Consider the following 22,283-nt stretch of genomic DNA (forward strand, 5'->3'; position numbering starts at 1 on the left):
TTCTTGGAGCCCAACTGTCTGGGTTCAAATTCCAGCCCTGCCTCTTACACGGCTACACAAGGCAGCTCACTCTGCCTCATTTTCCTTTTCTGTAAAATGATGGTCATAATAATAGCATTTACTTCATAGATTGTAATGAGAATTACATTAAATAGGATCTTTGAAATGCTTAGAATGATGCCTGACTGTACTGAGCACTAAATAAATGTAGCTAGTATGATGAGAGTCTTAGATTTCCTCTCAGTAGGCATTGCCTAGCCACCATTTAGCATCCACAGTGCATCTTTAACATAGCTTGTCACACCTAGTGGGCATCAGCCCTAAATGCCAGAAGCAAACTCTAAGACTCAGAACAAAGGCATGTGCCAAGCACTGCCATGTATGGAGTTTTGAGTTTTCATATGCAATGACTAAGAACCAACTTCAGTGAGTGTTGTTGCATCACACACACACACACTCACACACACACACTCACACACTCACACAAGCCAAGTCCCTGTGTAATGTAACTACCATCAACTGTATCAGGAAGGCATCATGCTCAGATCTATGAAGTCAAGATGAGGGTCCTTCTGCTAAACAGATGACTGAACAATTAAGTAAGTGAATAGTGAGGAGGAAAATTCCAGGCTCCAACTGGAGTCAAGATGTGAAGCTAAGCTAACAGCCTGTGGTGACAAGGATGAAAGACGGACCGAGTGTACCCAGGGGGAAAGCTAAATGAGGTGGAGGACACATCAGAAGAGACCGCCACCATCAGAAAACACAAAAATGTAATTTGATACCAGAAAGAGATTATCAGAATGTGAAAAGCTAGCTTTAGCCTGAAATATATTCCTACTCAAGGTCCAGGTTGGGGAAAGAAGGTGACCACCAGGGCAAATTTTATGAGGAGCTCTCAGAACACACAAATTACATTGTGATGACTGTATATGAAGAAAGATGATTATGGCTCTTTTAGGCAGGAGATGAGGATGGGTAGAGCCTGGCTGCACTGGTAAAGGGAGAGAAAATGGTTGGATTAAGATGGGGAATGGAAGAGATGCACAAACAAGGCTCCGTGGTGTAATGGGATTCACTATTCACTGTGAGAATTCCTCATTTCTACTCTGCTGTCCTCTTTGGCTCAGAATAAAGTTAATATCCATGAGGAGGGAGCTAGTCTCAAGTCAGAGGGCACTGAGGAAAATGTATTGGGAGGAGAGAAGAGGATGGAGCTGCCCACTCCTATTTCCCTGTGAATTTGACATGTTAAAGACCCCCAGGGATATGAGAAGAATGTTTTCTGAGAAAGAATTCCATCGGGTTTAGACTTAGAAACATGTGGCTTATATCAAGTGAACACCCACTTCTCACTTTGATCAATTTTTAGCATTGCATACAATTGCTTTTAAAAATTACTTCTATTATTTCCCACTGATTATCTGAATAATACACGTTCTTCTCAAAATGAGGGGAAAATTAAAATCATATTGGCCCACTAGAGATACTCACTGTTACCATTTTTGATGTATTTCATTTTTCTAGTTTTTATTTACGTGTACAAAAAAATTGGACTCAGACTCCATCACAATTTTATACATTGTTTCTTTAACTTATTATATCTTGAACATTTTTCTATATCATATAGATGGGGCTATATATTTATACTTTCTCACAATTCTTGTGCTCAGGCAATCTCTAGTTGGCTAATTATTAAGAGATTTGTAGAATTCTTTACCTCCCTTATGCTGGTACTGTGATGGTTTCGGCCTTTTGGGGTTAATTTGAGATTTACAGGCTTCCTTGAGCTGTGAGAGGAAAAAACAATATTTCTGCAAATATAAGAGAATTGGACCTTGGAGTTGGGGTTTGTGTCTCTTAATAGTCTTCCTTTGGGGAGAACATTCTGTCTAAATGTGTATTTTTCAATTCAAAGAAATGATAGGCAGGTGCTTGGTTGAGAGAGAAAAATTGGCTACCCTGTCAGATATTTAGAACAAAGAAGCAGTTGAACTATTCTTCACAGTAGGGTGAAAATCATAGCTCCAAGTAAGCGAATGTTGGGGTCATCTTTGAAGAGGAAAAATTCACAATTGACCTGGATAGTAAATTCTTCCATGGGGGCTCTTGCCTTAGTGAAAGGTCTGTGTTAAGCCCTGAAGTCTTATGACTGAAACAATATTACAATATGCAGAATCCAAAAGGTTTTCTTCTTAAACGTTTGTACCCTATTTATAGTCTGTGTGCCCATTCATAATCAGTCATGTTTTCTGATGTTGAATTTCTTTCCATGAGTTGTGGATATTTGTGTAAAGTGACTCACATAGCTTTTCTGAAGGAAGGAAGAAATGGTTTTGTGAGTTAGTATAAACCAGTGTGGAGCCCAAAGGTTTTTTAAAAATCTATTTTCATTTATCATTTGTTTGAATTTAGGTGTCACTGTAGTAGGCAAAGTTTGTTATATAAAGTGATACAAGACATATCTCAGGAACCAGAGTTCAGTACATTTGACTCAATCAGCCCAGGTCTGATTCTTTGTTCCTCCTTGTTCTCAACCCCCACCTGCTGTCACCTGCAGATCCTAGTGGCCCACAAAAGTGCCTAGTTGGTTTCCTGGTTGCCTCAACACCCAGTGAATTAATTCATATTTACAGATTAACATATGGTAAAGATACTTTTAAAATATGAGATATATACATTTTTCTGATACACAAGATTGATGTAAAAAAATGAAACAAGTACTAAGTGAGAATCCTCCTTTCCTATTCTGTAGAGATACTCCTGGTTCACAACTTGGTATATACTCTTCTAGACTTTTAGTCCATATTTATATTCATATTTATATAGTTTTAAAAACATATTGGTTACTATTATGTAACCAGCTCTCTTACTTTGTATAGTATTTAGGATCTCTTTCTGTGTCAATATGTAAAGATCTACTTTATCTGTTTAATTTTATATATCGATTGGTCTGTGATTAGATACTGCAGGTAGGATACAAAATGGTGGTAAATACTGAATTTCCTATCCTTATTCTCCTGCCTCACGGTTCCTCTCTCTAGGGGTAATCACTGCTGTCAATTTCATATATATCCTTCCAGAACAAGTACAAGCTGCATAGTTCCCTTCAGTACAAACAAGCTGTAACATATCCGAGCCTGAAAGATGAAGAGCTTCCTTGACTTGGACAGTCCCTTACAGATACCGCCCCATTTCTTTGCTCCCCTTAGAGTAGTAATCCTCAAAAAATTGTCTCCAATTGCTGTTTCCAGGTCCTCTTCTCCTACCCTCTGGTGTAGTCACTGCAATCTCACTTTTCACACCATATTAAAGAACTTGTTGTTGTCGGGCTATAACGGCCTGGCCCCGTCATTCCAAATGAGACAGTTTGAAGAGCATTCTCCATTTCAGATTCCTTGTGGGTTGGACTGATGCATTCATTGAGACTGTGGTACACCCCATCTTTCTACAACCCCACTTACTTCTTTTCCCTGTCTCAGGAGTTGCATCTCAAGGGCACTCCCTGATAAACTTCTTGCGTACGAATCTTTATTTTAGAGTCTGCTTCCCAGGAAACCAACTTGCAACATCCTCCAGTGATCTCCCATCTCAGAATAAGAGCCTGAAGTCCTTGCGGTGTCTCTATGTCCCTCCCTCCTCACTGCCATCCTTTCTGGCTGCATCTCCTACACACTGCTCTTTGTTCAGTACTACTTAGCTTGTTCCCTAGGTACCCTAAGCACACCCCTACTCCTGAGCTTTGCACTCGCTCTTCTGACGTCCTGGGATGCACTGCCCCCAGATACGCTCCTGTCTCAACCCTCGTTTCCTTGGGGTCTCTATTCAAATATCACTTTATCAGAGATTCTTTCCTTTCCACTCTGTATAAAGCAACATCACCACTTCCACCCCAGTACTCTCTATTCCCCTTATTCTGTTTTTCTTTTCCCTTACTTCCCTTTCTTACTGCTATCTGACATACACTGTATTTTATTTACTTACTGTCTATCTTTTTCTCTTTTGTTCTCTGCTGTATTCTAAGGGCCTAGAAAAGTTCTTGGCACAGAAAATATGTTCAAAAGTATTTATGGATGAATGAATTATTCATTTTTCTTTTTCATGCAAATGTTGCATCTTTTACATATACGTATTGCAGGTCTTTTTCCATCTAATGATATATCTTGGAGAACATTGCAAATCAGAATATTAAAAGCTGCCTTATTCTTTTTAACAATGGATTCGTTTCCCACTATATATAAACACTGTTTAACCAGTCCTCGGTTAAAGAACATTTATGTTACTTCCAGTACCGCAAAGAATAACTTTGTAATGTCATCTTTTATTTTGTGAGTATATCTGTAGAAAAAAAATCTCTAGAATTATAATTTGCTGATAAGAGGATGTGTAATTTATATTGGTATTTTGATTGATATTGCCAAATTGTTTTCCATAATCTTGTACTAATTTACATTCTCACCAGCAAGATATAAAGATGCCTCTTTCAACACATACTCACCAATTTTTTGATGTTGCTAATCTGATAGGTGAAAATGGCATTTCAATGTAGTTTTATTTTTCAATTCTCTTATTATGAGTGAAGTTGAATATCTTTTTATATGTTTAAAAGACCGTTGTATTCCCTTTTGTATAATCTTTATACTAATATATTTTCTCTGTCCTTTGTTGGGTTGTTGTTCTTTTACTTGTTGGTTTATAGGAAATAACGTGAATATTTGAAAATTCTTCCTTGGTTTGTCATTTATCTTTTAAGTTTGTTTTTGGTGTTTTATTTCTCAGATAGAAGGAGAACTTTCTTTTGTAGTGGAGCTTATCAATTTTTTCTCTTATAGGTTTTGTGTCATACTTAAGTCTTCCTCACTTTGAGGTTGTAAATATTTTTCCCGTGTATTTTCCTCCAATACTTTTCAGTTTTGATGTTTTACATTTTAAATCTTTATTCTTTGAGAATTTATCCTGATGTACATTTTAAAAACATAGGCATATAAGTATTTTTTTAACCAAAGATCAAAGATTACCTTAGTGTCCCAATATCATTTATTGAATACATCATCTTTTCCCCACTGATGCCATCTTCATCACATTTCTGTTTCTAGCTTTATATTCTATTCCGTTTATCTATGTATTCATATATGAGTGCCACAGTGCTTTATGTATTATAGTTTTATCACAGTTTTCAATAGCTATCTGATTGGCCTTGTTTCTACCCTCATCCAAAAGAAAAATTTTGAAAATAATAATATTTTCAACATTTTCCTGCCTTTCTAGTTTACTTTTCCACTTAAATTTTATTATCACCTTATCTTGTACCAAACAAAATTCTGTGGGTTTTTTTATTAGGATTATGTTATATTTAGAGATGAATTTAGGAAGAAATGACATCTTCATAATCTGGAGTGTTCTTATCCAAGAACGTAGTATGTTTCTTTATCTGTTCAAGTCTTCCTATATTCCTATTAGTATATATTTCCTTTTCCTTGTTTTTAAATTGTTATATATGTGTTTATATGTTTTTAAACAAGAAATTTAAAGCAAACATCTGGCTCACAACTATCTAGATTAAAAAACAAAAACAGAATTTTGCCAGGAACATGGAAACATCCCGCATACTCCTCTCTGATCACAGCTTCTTGGTCCCTTCAGATGTAGTAAACATTCTGACTTTATGATAGTCATTTTGTTGCCTTATAGTTTTACTGCCCATGTAACCATCTCTAAATAACATAGTTTAGTTTTGCCTGCTTTCGAGGTTAAAATAAATAAAATCATGCTAGATATATTCTTTTGTATCTAACTTCCTTTGCTCAAAATATGTCTATGAGGTTTATCCATGAATGTTGCCTTTTTAGCAAATGCTTTTTTTCTGAATGTATTGAGATCACCATATGATATTTAAAAATTTCTTTTTCAAACATTAAATCAGCATCTCTTTCCTGGAATGACTCCAGCTTGGTCATGATCTAGTATCCCTTTTTATGTATCACTGGTTTTGTTTTGTGAGGACTGGTTTATTTCTGGTTTCACATACTCCTCTGGAGTGGTCCTTTAGAGGGTCTCCTTGAAAACCTGGGTTTTACCAGGGCTCCTCCTCCTTCGTGGGTTCTGAGCTCCAATTTTTGCCCCCCTACTCCCCAGCATTGAAGACTGCTAGAAATTCAGCTCAGCTTTTCAATCGCTTAGCTCTGCTTACAAACCTGCCAAGGACTTGAGGGGGAAAACAGTGCCAAATATCTCTTCTCTCTGAATTTCCATTCGCTGTGGGATCTTAGGCTCTCAAATCCCTTCTGCACTGATAATTCTCTGATGCCTTCAAACGGATTCTTTCTTGTTCAGCCTACTTGTTCTCAGGGAGACGGTTGGTCTGCATACGCTCGTCTGCCATAACTAGAAGTGAAAATCAAGAAATGGTATCAAATGGCAGTTGAAGGTACTGTTAAAGTACAGTAGTATTATCAGGGGATAGTGATTATAATTTATGTCCACACCTCTGGGAGCAAGAATCGACCTCAAATACCAAGAATGCCATTTAGTATCTCCAGGGATGTGAAGGTTATCTGGCTGTGACATCAGTCACTCTACTGATCTCAGATTAATTCTGCTCATCTCAAGGCCAGGTGGCCTCTCCTTTCTCCCTAAATGCTTCATGTGCATCCCACCAAATACTTCCTCCAGGGTTACCCATGCCAGGAAATGAGGAGTTACCCATGCCCGACATTTCTGCTTCTTCACCCACCATGTCCAACTGGTTACCAAATCATGTCTATCATATCTCCCTATTGTTTCTAAAATTTGTTTACTCTTTCCCATCCCCACTGCCTTTACTTAGGTCCAAATATCATCATCCCTTGTCTGAGTTATTGAAAGGGCCCCTATCCTCATTCCCCTGTAAACACAGGGAATGATCCTTCTAAAATACAAATCTCACCCAAGCTTTCACTACTGTGCTTAAAATCTAACAATGGCTCTCTGTAAACCATGGGATAAAATTTTATAAATTATACATATCCCCCCTGCAGCAAATACTGAAGGCAAGTGCTGTAGGATACTCAGAGACCTCTGTCCTTGTCCAGGGGCTGCCCCTTTTAGCATATGACTGGAGCAAATGACAACCTCTCTGGACCTTGATTTCCTCCTCTACAATAAGAGGAAATTGAGCCTGAAGATTTCCAATACTGACCACCTCATGATTCTGAATCATCGCCTTTAGATGGATTATGTGTGCCTTTAAAAATGAAGCTTATGTTTATAGTAGGCTGTAAATACTTTATAGAGAGTAATATCAAACATCAATTGTGTAATTTTTATGTGACAACAATTGATTTCATCTGCACTTATTCATAATTCAAATGGGAAACTAAATCATGACTCAATTGAATTGTTTTAGTTGAAGTTCTCCACCACTAAAAGCCAGCAGAAGCCCCTCAGGATTAAGGGGGAATGCAAGCCGTGTTCCCAGACATCCCTTTCTCTGGGCTGGCCGGAAGTATCCCGTTATTTTATTCCCTGGTTCATCGCTTGCCTCCCTATTCACTCCCACTGTGCGTGCAGGGCTCTTCTCATAATGACGTGTTTCAGCTCCCTCAAGAAAAGTGCCTCACACTCTCCTGCTTTCAGGTCCTCTCACGAGGTGCTTTCTTTTTTTCCCCCCCAGCTTTATTGACATACAGTTGACAAAACTGTAAGATATTTAAAGTGTTCAATGTGATGATTTGATGTACATACGCATCGTGAAAGGATTTCCCCCATTGAGTTAATTAACATATCACAGGATGCTGCTTCTTCCTTGAATGTTTTCCCTCAAAACCCATGTCTGGCTCTTGTACTTGTCCTTTAGAAATTGACTGTGTCTCACCTCCTCTAATGAGCTTCTCTGTCTTATTCTGAGTTTGGTGCCCTCCTTTCCTTCCTGTTCTCTGACACACTATGCAGATACCATCGCTGCGCTCTTCAAACTACACTGTAATCATCTACTTGTCTATCTGTGTCTCCAGATTCTAAATTCCTTGAGGACAGGAGCCGTGTTCTTTTCATTTGTAAAATTCTGAGAGCTGAGCACAGAACTTTGTATATAGTGGATATTGAACAAACAATTTATATTTAAGTGAATAAATATATCTCACAATGAGAGCCATTAAAGAAATGCATTTCCCTTACAGGACTCTTAGAAGAATCCCTCTTGCAGCTAACTTTTCAAATGCCTCTATTTGGATTGTGTGTGCATAATATGTACATGAACTTTTGCTGTGTGGCAGACTTACGGAAAATTACATTTTGTTGCTTCTTAAATTCCCTGAGGAATATATAAATTCTCACATAAGCATGGCTTTTCAGACCGATGTTAATACTTGGTTCTGTTCAGAAAATCTTGTCTTGATTTTGTCATCTTTCTTCTTTTGTGCTGGCAAGAGCTGACAGCTATTTAAATGAGAATTAAAAATAGGACCCTGTGAAGGACATGTTCCTTTTTTTTCCTGCCAGGATATAACTGACCACAGAACTGGGGTTATATCCTCTCTCTTAAAAGAAAAATTGCCACAGCCTAGGCTATCAAATTCTAGATAAAAACCAGTGATGAAAAAAAATAACTCCTAAGAGATATTTCAGTGGTCCAAATACTTTCATTACTCCTGATAGAAAATCTGCTTTTTTTCTTATTCTTGAAAGACATTTAAAGAATTTGAAGGTTAAAGTGCTACCTTTGTAGCAATTATAGTCTGCGATTCATCCACATTGTGAGTTGGCTTTGGCTGCTTGGTGTGTCTTCCTTTCTGTGTTACCATCTCACATGGAAGGACCTCAGGTTGTGGGAGTGGGAGCTGGAGTATTAGAGAAAAAGGGCAATTGCATGTCAGAGAGGGAACCGTGTGAAAACCTTTTGGCTTTGGGGAGGTGGGTTCTTGTTTATCATTGGGACTGACAGACTAGAGCAGGCCTGGCTTAAGACTACGCCTGGGAAAGGGGTCTGAGGACCCTCTTACTGAAGATTTGATATATGGTTAATCATTTGTTAACGCCTTCATCAGATATTCATTGAGCTTTATAATGAAGTCTAGGTGACGTCTATTGTGCCACCTCAGAGCTGCTGGTCACCCTGAACTAATGATATCTCAGGAGAGTGGGGGTAGCTGTCGAGCCCAGAACCAGGCCATGTTTGCCCCACTGGTGCTGTAGCATCCCAGAATTCATTCATTCAGCAAACGTTCATTGACGTCTGCTGAGGGCCCAGTGCTGTTTTAAGCCAGCTCAACAAAGGTGAACCTGACAGAGCAACTGGAGCTCACTGTGTGGGGAGTGAGGAAGGAGGTAACAGACCATGAAGATATCAGGCAGTAGCAGAGCCCGGGAGCACTGAGGACGGGGCATTAAGCCAACCAACGGAGTCCAGCTCAAGCTTCCAGAGGAGGTGACCCCTGAGCTGACTGTCAAGAAGTTTGAGGGAGCAGTAACCAAGAAAAGAGAAGAGGTTTTCAGATTTGATCCATTTTGGTGATCTCTCTTTGGGGAGGCCATGGCTAACCATTCCTACCAGATTGATCAATTCTGTTATTTAAACTTCTCTCAGAATGAGGTTTGACTAATTCTATCTATAAGTAGTTCTCAGCAAATCTTCAACCAAGGAAATTCTTTCTTATATCTAATTTATATCCACCCTGTCCTGGGAATCCAAGCTCTCTCCTTAAGTTCTGACTTTTGTGGAAACCATGAGAAGGGTGTGGATGAGGAAGCTGAAAGCTGGTGAATTTATCCCATGTTGCCTCTGGGAGTCAGAGGGCTCCCTGCTGCATGGAGGAACTCACTGGTAAGGAGGCACAATGCATTCCCTTCTTCGGTTTCTTTTTCGGTTATTTCTCCCATGAGATACGTGTCTACAAAACTGTCTGTTTAGCCAGTAGGTGGAGTACTTTGTTAGAAATAACAGGCCTTAAATAATGTATCTGTTTGTAGAGGGGAACTAACTTTGGTAACTATGAAAAATGTTTCTAGTATTTTTGTATTTCTAGCTTTCTCTGGGAGAGCGTGGAAGGGAACGAATGATCTTGACAAGACTCTGGGCAGTTAGTTCACTTTTACTGGGACTTGTTGCGAAGCAATATATTCGGTGATTGGATACTGCCAGTCAGAACTTGAAATTGTTTTATAAAACAGCTGTCCAAGTCACTTGCACGCTTCTGCTGAATTATTATTATTCATGATACTTCAAGCTCTCTGTGAGTGTTAAAAGATAGGTGTATAATTTCAGTGTTTCTCCCCAGCTAAGGTAAATCTCCTGTAGCAGGGTGTCAAGGAAGCGCTGCACACGGATTGTAAGCTTCTCAAATGAGCTTTCTATTGTAACCAAGCAACTGACACATTAGATATCCCTTTGCCATCAGCTTACATTCTCTGAGAACTGAGGTCAGTGCCTAAAATAACCCTGCTAATTGTGAGGGCACATGTGGACCGAAATTCCAGTTAGCAGTCTGGGAGCTGCAGGCCTGAGGATTTGAAAGCTTACAGTTCATAACAAGCCTCTAGGCAGTTAGGCCCAAAGCCTGTTAGAGTTCAGGTACGGAAAGAAAGTTGTACGTTGTGTTTTATATTCTCTGTCTGTAAAGCTGGTTAACCGGTGACAGCTGGTTAAAAACCAAATCTACTTGAGTTACAAGATCTGGGCTATCTGGGCCGTGCTTTCAATCTGTCGGTTGGTGGTGAAGTATCTGACGGAAGCGGATGGCTTGGCTGAGGGACGTGAGATTCCGGCAGCCTGTGTAGGACCCCTGGTACTTGGGACCTCTTCTTGCCTCACAGTTCAGGTAGGCTGTCGCTTACGTGGAATTCTTTGTGAGACAGACAGGTCACAAAACTGTTCCTCTCCAGGGTTGGGCATGAGGTCTCAAGGGTCTTCCAGCACACAGCCTGCACTGGTGGGCACTGTTTCACTCCCTGCCTCGACAGCACGCCAAACGAAAGTCGTTATGTTCCTCCTCAAGCGCACGAAAATTCTAGGGTGTGAGGGAGACCGATGGAGTTCACACAAAGTATGATTCATCTTGCGTGTGGTAAAATGCCTCTTTAAAATTTACCTTCCTCTTTTCTGTATTTCCCTTATTCTAGCTCCAAAAGGCAGGCATTTATGTTTATGGAAAACAATGAGAGAGAATGTTAAGCCTCTTAATGTAGTTTTCATATATTTTAAAACCACTTAATAGGGTTTGGGTTTTATCTTTAGACTAAGATGAAAATCAACACTATTCTTTTTAAAATAACCTCACCTAGCCTTCTGTTTATGCCCCTTATCAGTGTAATTAATGTAAAATGCTGAGGTATCCTTGCTCCTATTAACTCCAGTGTTGACATACATTATAAAGTATCATTTTTAGCTTTGTCTTCCAAGTATCTGGCACAGAGAATAAGTATAAGTATATAAATGCTGTAAATGATGCTTTGAAACTTCAGCCTGAGTGGGTTATTTAATCCAGCGTTTATTCAAGTTTATACATTTACCTCATCTCCTGTGACAGACGTATTTGTGGAACATATGTGCAAACAGCGTTTCGTGACTTAACACACACTTCGAAAGCTGATCACCTTTAAGGAATCTGTGTGTAAAATGAATAGGAAGTCACAGACTATGCTTCCATGGTTCTTCCTCGCACATCAGTGTCTTAAACTAAGTTATACTGATGTTGCATAACCTTGGAGAAACTTCTCAGGAGCTAAAACTGCCTTTTCATTATCAGGGGACATATGTGTATATGTATAAGATCACCTGAAGCCTTTTGAGTGTCCCTAGAAGGATGTCTATGTGGTGGGATTTGGGGGTGGCCTGTTGGATATATTGGGTATTAAATTTTGCCTTTGTTGGGGAAAGATTTTTCTGGAGACAAGGCTCATGGTCTGAGACTTAAGAAATTAAAAAATAAAAATTGAAAAGGATATTATCCTTCCCTTGCACATTATGACATTTTAATAAACTTGAAAAGCTGCAATAATTGCTCTTCTGACGTTTATACCTATTGCAATGTCAGGAATTATTAGCTTGAACAATATGAAATTGCCAATATTAGAATGTTGCACCTGTAAAAATGCCAATTTTGTGCTGCTCATCCTAACTGTTTAATGAGCATTAACTTATTTTAATGAAAGTTTAGCCTTAAACCCTCAACAATAGTAGCAAGAGTCAAATACTTTCATAAAGTATGAGAGATGTCTCATTGAAAACATGATGGTCAAAGGTTACCTCCTGTGAATAAATCCAGTATGTATGTGTTATGTCCGTCTTTCAATTCGTAACTTCTTTGGTCTTTCAAAAAGAACTTACTGTTTCTGCCAAGTGCTGCCTGCGGTGTTTATCAGATCCGGTGACTATGGGCCTACGCCTCAATGGCTGAGAGTTGATTTTTAGCAGGGTTTAAGATGTCTTTGAGAAGGTTCATCCTCTGGATAGCTTGTCAATGACCAAATGTGTGTTGCAGTTTTAGGGTTTCTCTGTGTATCTTATCTCAGTGCTCTTCTTTTTCTAATTTCCTACAGTGGAATCTAAGGTCATTGATTTGAGACTCTTCTTCATTTTTTTATAGGTGTTCAGTACTATAAATTTTCTCCCAAGTACTACTTTAGCAGCAGCAAAAGAATTTTTATATGTTGTATATTTATTTTATTCATTTAAAAATGCTTTCTAGTTTGCCTTTTGATTTCTCCTTTGATGCATAGATGATTTAGAAGTGTATTGTTTATTTTCAAAATATTCGGGTATTTTCCAGAGGCCTTTTTGTTACGTTTTTATTATTCTGATTTAGTTTCACTGTAGCCAATGAGCATACTTTTTATGACTTGAATCTTTTAAAATTTATTGAGACTTGTTTTATGATCATGATTGATCTTGGTAAACGTTCCTTGGGCACTTGAACAGAATGTGTATGTTGCTCCTGTTTGAGAGAGGGTTCCAAAATGTCAGTGAGGTCAAGTTGGTTGCTAGTGTTGCTCAAATCTTCTCTCTATATGTATCCTTACCAGTTTTATGTCTATCTGTTCTGTCAGTTATTGAGAGAGGGTATTGAAATATCCAGTTATAATTGTGAGCTTGTCTTTTTCTCCTTGCAGTTCTGTCAGTTTTTGCTTTGTGTGTTTTGAGGCTCTCTCATTCGATGCACTGACATTTAGGATCGTTATGTCCCCTTGGTGAACCTATCCTTTTCTCATTATGAAATAACTCTCTTTATCCCTGGTAATATTCTTTGCTCTGAAATTTATTTTTTTTGATATTAATATAACCACTCCACCTTCCTTTTAAAGGCTTTTCTGTTTTAGGGAGTTTCTATCTAAGGTATTTATATAAAAATAAGCTGTATAACTATGTTATTTATTAACATATTTATTTTATTAATTAAGGTATAAGTAGAATTCACTGATAGTTTTCAGATGCCCTTCTATAATTCCATTTTCACAGTGTCAGCATTTCTACAGCCACCTTTCCTCCATTGTTAAGTGATTGTCATTTTACCCTACTTACACAGTAAGTAGCTTTCTTTCTATCTAATGAGTGATATTCATATATTTAATATGGAGCATGAAATGAGCGCTGGCCAGTCAGAATGGATGCCAGCTGTAAACAATAGGTGTGGCCTCACTGCTGTGTGCTGGCTGAATATCAGTCCTGAATATGTGACAGCTGAAGACTCCTGAATTAGGTGCAGGAGTCATTTTTCCAGCCATACCTAATACTCTACCTTCTGTAGATACTTTTTTTTTATCTGTTTAGAATCCCTGGAGCTATTTAATAATCAAGTTAACATGTATATCAACATCTTAAGGCATGACTTCTTTATATTAGGGGAAAATACAATAAGGACACATTTTTAAAGTTTTATTTTGGATTTTGGCTGAAATTTCAGGTAGTAAATATTTGTTCATTAATTTACCAGTTGTTCATTGAGGCCCTTGCATATGGCAGCCATTGGGACTCTGAAGATGAACAACGCTATGTAGTCCCTGCGCTTAAGGAGCTACTGTAGTCCAGGAGAGAGGCCTGGGGTGTGGTGCAGCTGTGTGTGTGGTGGAGCGTGAGAGGGGAACCTCTGGCCTCACAGGATCTCTCAGGATGTAAGCGCCCCAAATAACTTAATTAATTCACTTATTTCTAAAAAGGTAGCAACTGTTTTATAATATATATCCTGTTTTATCCTTCCAGAGATATTTACCATTTACCTTGTAATCAGTGTGTCTTCAATGATTAATTTTTTGTCCATGTCTGGGGTTTTACTAGAGCTCTCACTCTGCTTATCATGCTCCATGTGGCATATATTACCTAGTGGAGTACCTTACACACTCTTGGAGTTCAATAAATATTTGTTGAATGAATGAATATTTGCCTCTGGTCACCAGAAATTGGAGATGTGGTTCAGCCCTGTCATGAACTGGATATTATCCAAAGGAAGTGACTGTTGCCAGAAGACACTCCATGGCAGAACTCAGGGAAGGCATCTTCAGGGATCAGGAGTCAGCCATCATGATATACCTAGAGAACTGAAATCAGAGAACAAAATAATTTTGTGTGTAGAGCCTTCAGTGTACTAAGAGCAGAGTTCAGAGAAAAGCAGCTCATGGCACCTCAGACCCAGGTGGGATTTATGCATCTTCCATTCCTTTCTGTACAGTATAGCCTCAGCAGCTTGGCCATGGGAATAAATTAGCTTCAGTGACCATCTAGGCCAGAGCAGCTCCAAGGGGCTGGGGTCAGGAGGTCAGGCTTTGGTTGTGCTATTGGCAAAGATGTTTAGAAGATCTGAATTTTCAGGTCAATAATAGTTGGTAGTTAAATAGTCCTACACATCTTCCTCCTTTTTTTGTTTCTTGTTGAAGTAGTTTGGAAACTGTTAGGTTAACCCAGTTTAGAAATGAGGGAAATTTCTAGAGCCAGGTGATGGGTATGTAAGTGTGCATTTTATTGTTATTCTTTATAATTTACATATAAATTATATATTCTTTTGTATATTAGAACATTTCTTATGATAGAGAATGCACAGGATTTGAACGAATCTTTCAGACACAATGTTAAAGAAGCAAGACAAAAAACGCATACTGTGTGATTCCATTTATATAAAGATCAGAAACAGAGAAAACTAAACTGTTTTATTTAGGTGTGCATGCTCAGGAAGTAAAATGATAAGAAAAGAAACAAGAAGTGGTTTCCGTAAAGTAATAGGCTTGATCACCTCCAGGCAAAAGGGCACATGGGGAGTATCTTGGCTGTCGGCAGTGTTCAATTTCTTCAGCACGGTGGTTACACATGTGTTCACTTCACGATTATTTAAGATGTAAATTTATGAATTATAAACTCTTATCTATGCAAGCCATATTTCACAAGACAAAAGTTTAAAACACATGGGAAAAATAAAATTAGTATGACAAAACAAAAAAGAGAGAGTGAGCGAGAGAGGGAATTTTCATTCTCATTCAGTTGTTTAGGGCTGTCTTTATACAATTAGGCAAGCTACTCCTTGTTTCAGATTTTAGATGATGCTCGATTTTGGTCTTACACAGGTCTTTGTGTATCGTAATTTGATCTGTTCAGAAGATAAATGTGGTAGATAATACAAAGCATTAATATTGATGCTTGGAATAGCATTTGCAATTGAAATCAGTCCTCATTCATACAAATATCTATTAATAAAAGTAGAACTTCTTGAATAAGTATATATGTACCTGATAAAAAATTAAAGCTTTCTGGTAAGAATTTGTATTTGTATTAACTGAAACAATATATTTATATTCAGCTATTATCTATAAAAGTTTAACTGTAATTGATATGTCCAAGAAGTACCTGAGACTCAGATTTTGCTTCTTTTCTTTAGTACTTTTTTACTTGAGCCACTTAGACACAATCTTTACTTCCAAGAAAAAAGATGAGAAGGCGTGGGAGGGAAAACTCACTAACATGCATTATAAGCTTGATCCATGGAATTATCAACAGGAAATAGAAACAGATTATTCTTAGCATGATCTTGCTTGGAAAAGACTTGAATGAGCTTTGTGGAGAAGTAGGCACCCACATACATCCTGTGACCAGATCATGTGGCAGATTGCTACAAAGTATTTACTTGATGAAATTATTTATTGATATTATATGAGAATGAATATTGCAATGTGTCTGAAGGATTCTTATTACAAAGAAAGAGGGAAAATATAATACTCCACCAGCTGCCGTTTCCTGCACTTGTGACACTGAACATACTGTGTGACACTGAACATACTGTGTGACACTGAACATACTTCTCCCAAGTCGCTGCTTGGAAGGACAGCACTCTCGCCATCCAGGATGCACAGGTCCAGTGGTTAGAATCACACAATGCAGCGTACCTAACCAAGATTGGTATGGTGTTGTCAGTGTGGGTGCCAGTACTAGTGAGAATGGTGAAGATTTGGATGGGCAAAGAGAACTGGGCAATTCTATGCTTTAGTGCTAATCACCATCTTTGGGGAGAAGTCTCTATGTCCCCAACTTTTATCCTTTTCTCTGCCAGTTTTGCCAAATGTTTCTGGAGTCTAAAGATATGACGGTTATAGCTACCATTGTGTCATAATATACTCTTCCCTCATCTCCTTTACCCTTGGTGTGAACAAATGCCCTTTTCTTCCTCGCCAGCTGGGGCAGGTAGACATACAGGGGACCTTAGAATGGACTTCTGAAGGAGCAAGGGTCGAGCCCTGCAGTTTCCCCTTGCGGGTGCGTTCTGGATTGGTGGCGGCACAGCACTGTAGTGGGGCAGATCTGCCCTGTGCAGCCGTTCAGGGATCAAGGTCCTTTCATCTCAGGCAGTGCTGTCCAAGAACAAGCTAATAGGAGCCATGAATGTGAATCACATATGTGATTTTAAATGTTCTTATAGCCACATTAGAGAAGTAAAAATCAGGTAAAAGGAATTTTAATATTTTCTTTAACCCAATTTCTCCATAACATGCAACTAATATAAAAATTATTAATAGTCTATTTTTTTCTTCTCCCCACAGCTCCCCAGTACCTAGATGTATATTCTAGCTGTGAGTGCCTCTGGTTGTGGCATGTGGGATGCCGCCTCAGCATAGCCTGATGAGCAGTGCCATGTCCACACCCACGATCCGAAGCAGCACAACCCTGGGCTGCCAAAGTGGAGCATACGAACCTAACCACTCAGCCATAGGGCCAGGCCCTAATAAGCTATTTTAAATTCTTTTTTTCAGACTAAGTCTTTGAAATCCATTGTCTAGTTTACACTTATAATACAGCTCAGTATGGACTAGCCACATTTCAAGTGCTACCATATTGGACAGCATCGATCTAGAGGTGCTGCTGTTTTTCTAGGACCTCAGATTCTTCCACAGGATCTTTTGAATTCAGCCAGCAGATGAGGAAGAGAGAGTGTATAGAGGATTCCAAAGTAGGTTTTAGGGATTAGGCCCGGCAACAAAGTATATCACTTCTACCAACATTACATTGGTCGGTAATTGGTTATACGACCCCACCTAGCCGGGACACCTGGGAAATGCAGTTAGGCCCTGTGCCCAGGAGGAAAAGGAAATGGATTTGGTGAGTCCATGGCAGAGTCTCTACCATGAAAGAAAAGTTTCTATTATCCACATTTTACAAATCAGGAAACTGAGGCCCAGGCAGACTAAATGATGGGCTAATTAATGAGAAAATGTAAGTAGAAAGCAGGTCTTCACTCTCTAGAGTTTGTTTCTTCCATCAGACTGCCTTGCCTTTTCCCTTCTATTTGTCCCTCGGTCTTCCCTTTAATTCTGTTGATACAGATGCAGTTCTTGCAGAAAACCTGATGTCTTCAATGTTCTATCTCACCAGCTCTGTTGGGCTGCTCTGTGACTTAATGACAGTATTCTATTACTGCTGTTTTGGAAAATGACAGGCAGCCCAGTATAATGAATCAAATATGCCTTATTACCAAATGGTTCAACTAATAGTACTATTCTGAGCACTACATTATCATTTCAAGTGGGACTTTTCCTTCCGCATACTGAAGTTCTTCGTTCAAAGCAAAGGATTATTAAAGTCCTCATCAAGACGTTTCAATCAATGTATAAATTGCATTTTCTGTTATAATGAGCAGTCTGTTCAATTGAAGTTTTCAGCTTTTTAAAAGTGCTTAGAAGAATAGTAGCAGAAGTGCTCTTAATGGCAAAATTATTGAATTGAAGTGCTTGGATAAGCTGCTTTATTTCTTAGACGGAAGGGTATGTTTTAGATGGAGAAATAAGATAATACTCCTTAAAGCAGACTAGTGATAAAGAGTGATGGCTCTCCATGAACTACTGATTATAACATGTGTCCTTCAAGTGCAGGTTTTATTGAAGACAACATAATTAGACCACTTCCCTTTAGCTTTAAATTATCCACAGCAAACTGGTTTAGGGTTTTGTTGTTGTTTTAGATTTTTGAATATGAAATACATTCCCAAGTTCCAAAAACTTAAAAATATTAAAAGACATACAGTGTGGAGTCCCCCTTATATCCTCCAATGCAGAGGGTTGGCCCTTCTGCCCAGTTTCTTCCTTCCCTACCCCAACAAGGTAGGTACTCATTCTTATTTGTTTCTTGAAGATTTTTCCAGAGTAAGCAAATAGGAATATGTGTTCTTATTTCCCCCCCATGTTATTCTATAGACACTGTTCCATATCTTTCTTTTTAAACTTAATGGGGATCTTTCTATGTCAGAATATAGAGAGCCTTCTTGTTATCATCATCCTTTTCATAGCTGTGTAATATTCTGGTGAATGAGTGTACCATAATTTACTTAACTAGTCCCCTATTCATGCACGTTTGGTCTGTTTCCAATCTTTGGATATTATAAATTATATTACAATAAATAGACTTGAACATAAGTCATTTCACAAAAAGTGTAAATATACTTAAGACATAAATTCTCAGGATTAGGATGGCAAGTCAATGTTTATATGCATTTAGAATATGATAGAAATGACCAAATTGCTTCCCCAGTGGTTGTACCAATTTACCCTCCAACCAGGCACACATAAGAATGCCTATTTCCTACAGCTTTTCCAATAGTTTGTGTTATCAAATTTTTGAATTTTTTCCTTGTAGCTGAAAAATGACACTTTGGTATAGTTTAAATTGATGTTTCTCTTACCTTTAGAAAGGTTGAACAGCTTTTCATAAGTTTATTACTTTTTCTATGAACTGTGTTCATTTCCTTTGCCTGGTTTTTGGTTGTGTTGTTGGTCTTTTCTTTATTGATTCATAGGAACTCTGTGTTGATTAGCGGGATAAGCCCTGGGATATGAGCTGCAATAAATTTTTTTCTGATTTGTCATTTGTCTTTTGACTTTGCCTAATGTATGTTTTTCCATCACTATGCAGAAGTTTTCTTTTCTTTTTCCATTGTAGTCAAGTTTATCTTTCTTTTAATGGATCTGGATTTTGAATCCAGAAGTCCTTCCCCACTCCAAGATTGTCAATAATTTACCTATTTTTCTTATTAATTTTTACATTTTAATTTTTTCATTTAAATCTTTGATCCATTGGGGATTTATCCAGGTACACAGTGGATTCAAGTTAATTTTTTTCCGGATATGTATCTAGCTGTTACTTTTTTCCCCGCACTGATTTGAGATGCCTCCTTTATCACATGCTCAAATATTCATGTGTATTTGAGTCGACTTCTGGACTTATTCTTTCCAGTTGTCTGTGTCCCTATATGTGGCAGTATTACACAGTTTTGAGTCCTGAAACTTTACAGTATTTTTAAATATTTGCTAGACTAGTCTGCCCTTATTGCTCTTTTTTGGGGGGGACGTTCTCTGGTTATACTTGTTTGTCCATTTATATGTTAGCATCAGACTATTTCCCATCTCCATCCTTCAGCCTCTCCCCCCAGTAAAAACCTGTTGTTATTTGTAGTAGGAATTGCATAACATTTATAAACTGACTTAGGGAAAGCTGCTATTTTAATGACATGGAGCCTTCCTATCCAAGAACATGTTTTGTTATCCCATTTGTTCATTTAAAAAAAATTCTTCAGTAATGTTTTAAAGTTTTCTCCATTTAGGTCTTCCACATTTCTCTTAAGTTTATTCCAAGGTACTTTACCTTTGTTGTTGCTCTATTCTTAATGACATCCTCAATCATAGCTCCCAAGAGCTTAGTATTTGTACATGTGATAGCTATCGATTTCTAGGTAAGAATTTTTTACTCCACTATCTGATTGAACATTCTCATTGGTTGGAGATCCCCAAGCACAGTCATATCATCTTGCTTGGTGGTAGGCTTCCCTTCTCCTTCCTGCTATCACTCTTCTTGTTCAGTTGGCTTTCACCCAGTTATTTTGTGGCAACAAACAACTCCTAGATCTTCATGGCCCACAACAACGAGGTGTGTTTGTTGCTTACATTACATGACTGTCATAGGCTGGGCCTGAGCTCTGCTCCATGTCTTTGTCATCAGGGGCCAGGCTGAAGGAGAGGCTTCCTCTGGGATATGCTTGTGTCCAGAAATCAAGAAGGACAGAGTGATGACAGAGCCACTCCTTGGCTCTTAAAATTCCAGCTACTTCATTTTGTCTCACATTTCATTGGCCAAAGCAAATTTTGATTTGATTTGGTGTGATTTTGTGTGCATGTTTAAGGATTTAGACACATGTAGACTTGTTGGCCAATAGGTGGAGATGATCCATTCACACGTCAGTAAATCTGTGACTATATCAGTTGCTCAGCCCCTGATTCAGAAGTACATAAAGAGACTTTCAAACCCAAACCTGTGTGTCAATATAGCAATAAAAATTATCAGTTTTATGGCATTCGTAACTGTCTTTCCTATGTTTATCTCATTTTAATTCTTTTACCTTAAAGAAATTCCCCATCTCTTTTTCTGTGTGCATATATGATTATACACACCCATAGACATGCACACTTCTTAGGAGGACCTTGAAAAATAAAAAACTGTCTAGGTACATGCCTAAAACCCAGTACTTCCCTCAGTTATAGAATAGGAAGAGACACTGGTGACCAGCGTAAGGTAAATTCAATATATTAGAGGATTTTTGGGTTTTTTTGGCAAAGTCATTAAGTAAAATTCAGGCCATCTTCTTTCCAGCTTGGTTGGTGTTGTATCTTTCCATCCAGAAATTGCTTGTCATTTGTCAGTTATCAGTCAGTTAGGGGATCACAGCATAGCAAACCTCAATTTGAGCACTTGTAGAATTACTTATAGAAAAGTAATCAGACTTGGTCCAAAATTTGTAGTCTTATGAGTACTAAAATAAGGCACAGTCCTTCTCTTCAAAGGCCTCACCATCCAGTGCCTCAACATGTGAAAAAATAGTCTTGCTTTTAAGCTGGAAGTCTTTACTATTAGCAACCAGAAACACTGGCCTCAAATTAAGTTCTACCTTTAAAATAAGAAAGAGTAAAAGGAGACATCAAGATGCAGCGCCTGGGTGGCTGTGCTTCTTAAGTGATGTGCCAGCATCAGAATGTTTTTGGCTGGCTCAGCACATTGTAGTGGGTTTTTTCTATTTCTACCCTTCTTTTTCCTTCTTGCACATGCAGCGAGCTTCTTCAGTCAGCTGTGAAATATTTACCATTGCAAGGCAATGTGTAATTCAGTGCTGGAATGAGTGAGGCAGGCGAATACTGGTGGAGATCAGAGGACGAAGAATTTGATTTGGCCTGGGAAAGGCATTGTAGAGGAGGCAGGGCTTGAAATGGGCCTTGAAAAGACTTAATCAGGTACAGAGGCGAGAGAGAAAGACAGTTCAGGCAACAGTAACGCTGAGAACAGAAAGCAAGAGCCAGAATGAGTCAGGCTTATTTCAGGGCTAGTCTCAAACTGTCTCCTCTGAATCTGGGTAGGAGATGAAGCTGGCAAGGTAGGCTGGGAGGCAGCTGGTGTGGCCTGAAGGAACAAGCCATGGTCTGTAGCTCAGAGATCAGGCTTCTGTCACTAGCTAGCCATGGGTCCTTGGAAGTCATTGAACCTTCTCAGCTTCAGTTACCTCGGATGTGAAACGATGGTTTCAGACTGGAAATCTCTAAGGTAGCTTCCTGTGTTAGAGTATGCTATGACTCTTATATGGTGGTCCTTAGTAAACTAGAATAAAGACTTTTGAATTTATCCTAATATTGTGGAGACTTTAAGGTTGTTCTGCGCAAGGGAATCACACAACAAAAGGGCAAATTCATCACATAATTAAAGGGGCATTTATTGGTATTCGATTCAGTAAAGGATGATTGCCTGGGGAAAGGTGGTTAGCCATACTGGAGGAAGGAACCAGCTCGGAGGCTATGCCGCTAGT

At 38.6% G+C, this 22,283-nt stretch overlaps 1 protein-coding gene across 6 annotated transcripts in view; it reads left to right on the forward strand.

Moving 5' to 3' along the window:
• AKAP6 (A-kinase anchoring protein 6) overlaps nucleotides 1-22,283 on the forward strand; it is a 458,830-nt gene that overhangs the window by 149,789 nt on the left and 286,758 nt on the right. The window contains exon 1 of one of the 6 annotated variants that reach the window (XM_070504223.1): nucleotides 10,441-10,546. The exons of 4 other annotated variants lie outside the window; for them this stretch is intronic. The gene's annotated coding sequence lies outside the window, so the exon portion shown is untranslated. Of the gene's footprint in view, nucleotides 1-10,440; nucleotides 10,794-22,283 lie in introns of those variants that run through there. One more of the 6 variants, XM_070504222.1, reaches the window with a different exon arrangement.

The sequence above is a fragment of the Equus asinus genome, chromosome 2 (genome assembly GCF_041296235.1).
Source record: "Equus asinus isolate D_3611 breed Donkey chromosome 2, EquAss-T2T_v2, whole genome shotgun sequence".
Taxonomy (NCBI): Eukaryota; Metazoa; Chordata; class Mammalia; order Perissodactyla; family Equidae; genus Equus; species Equus asinus.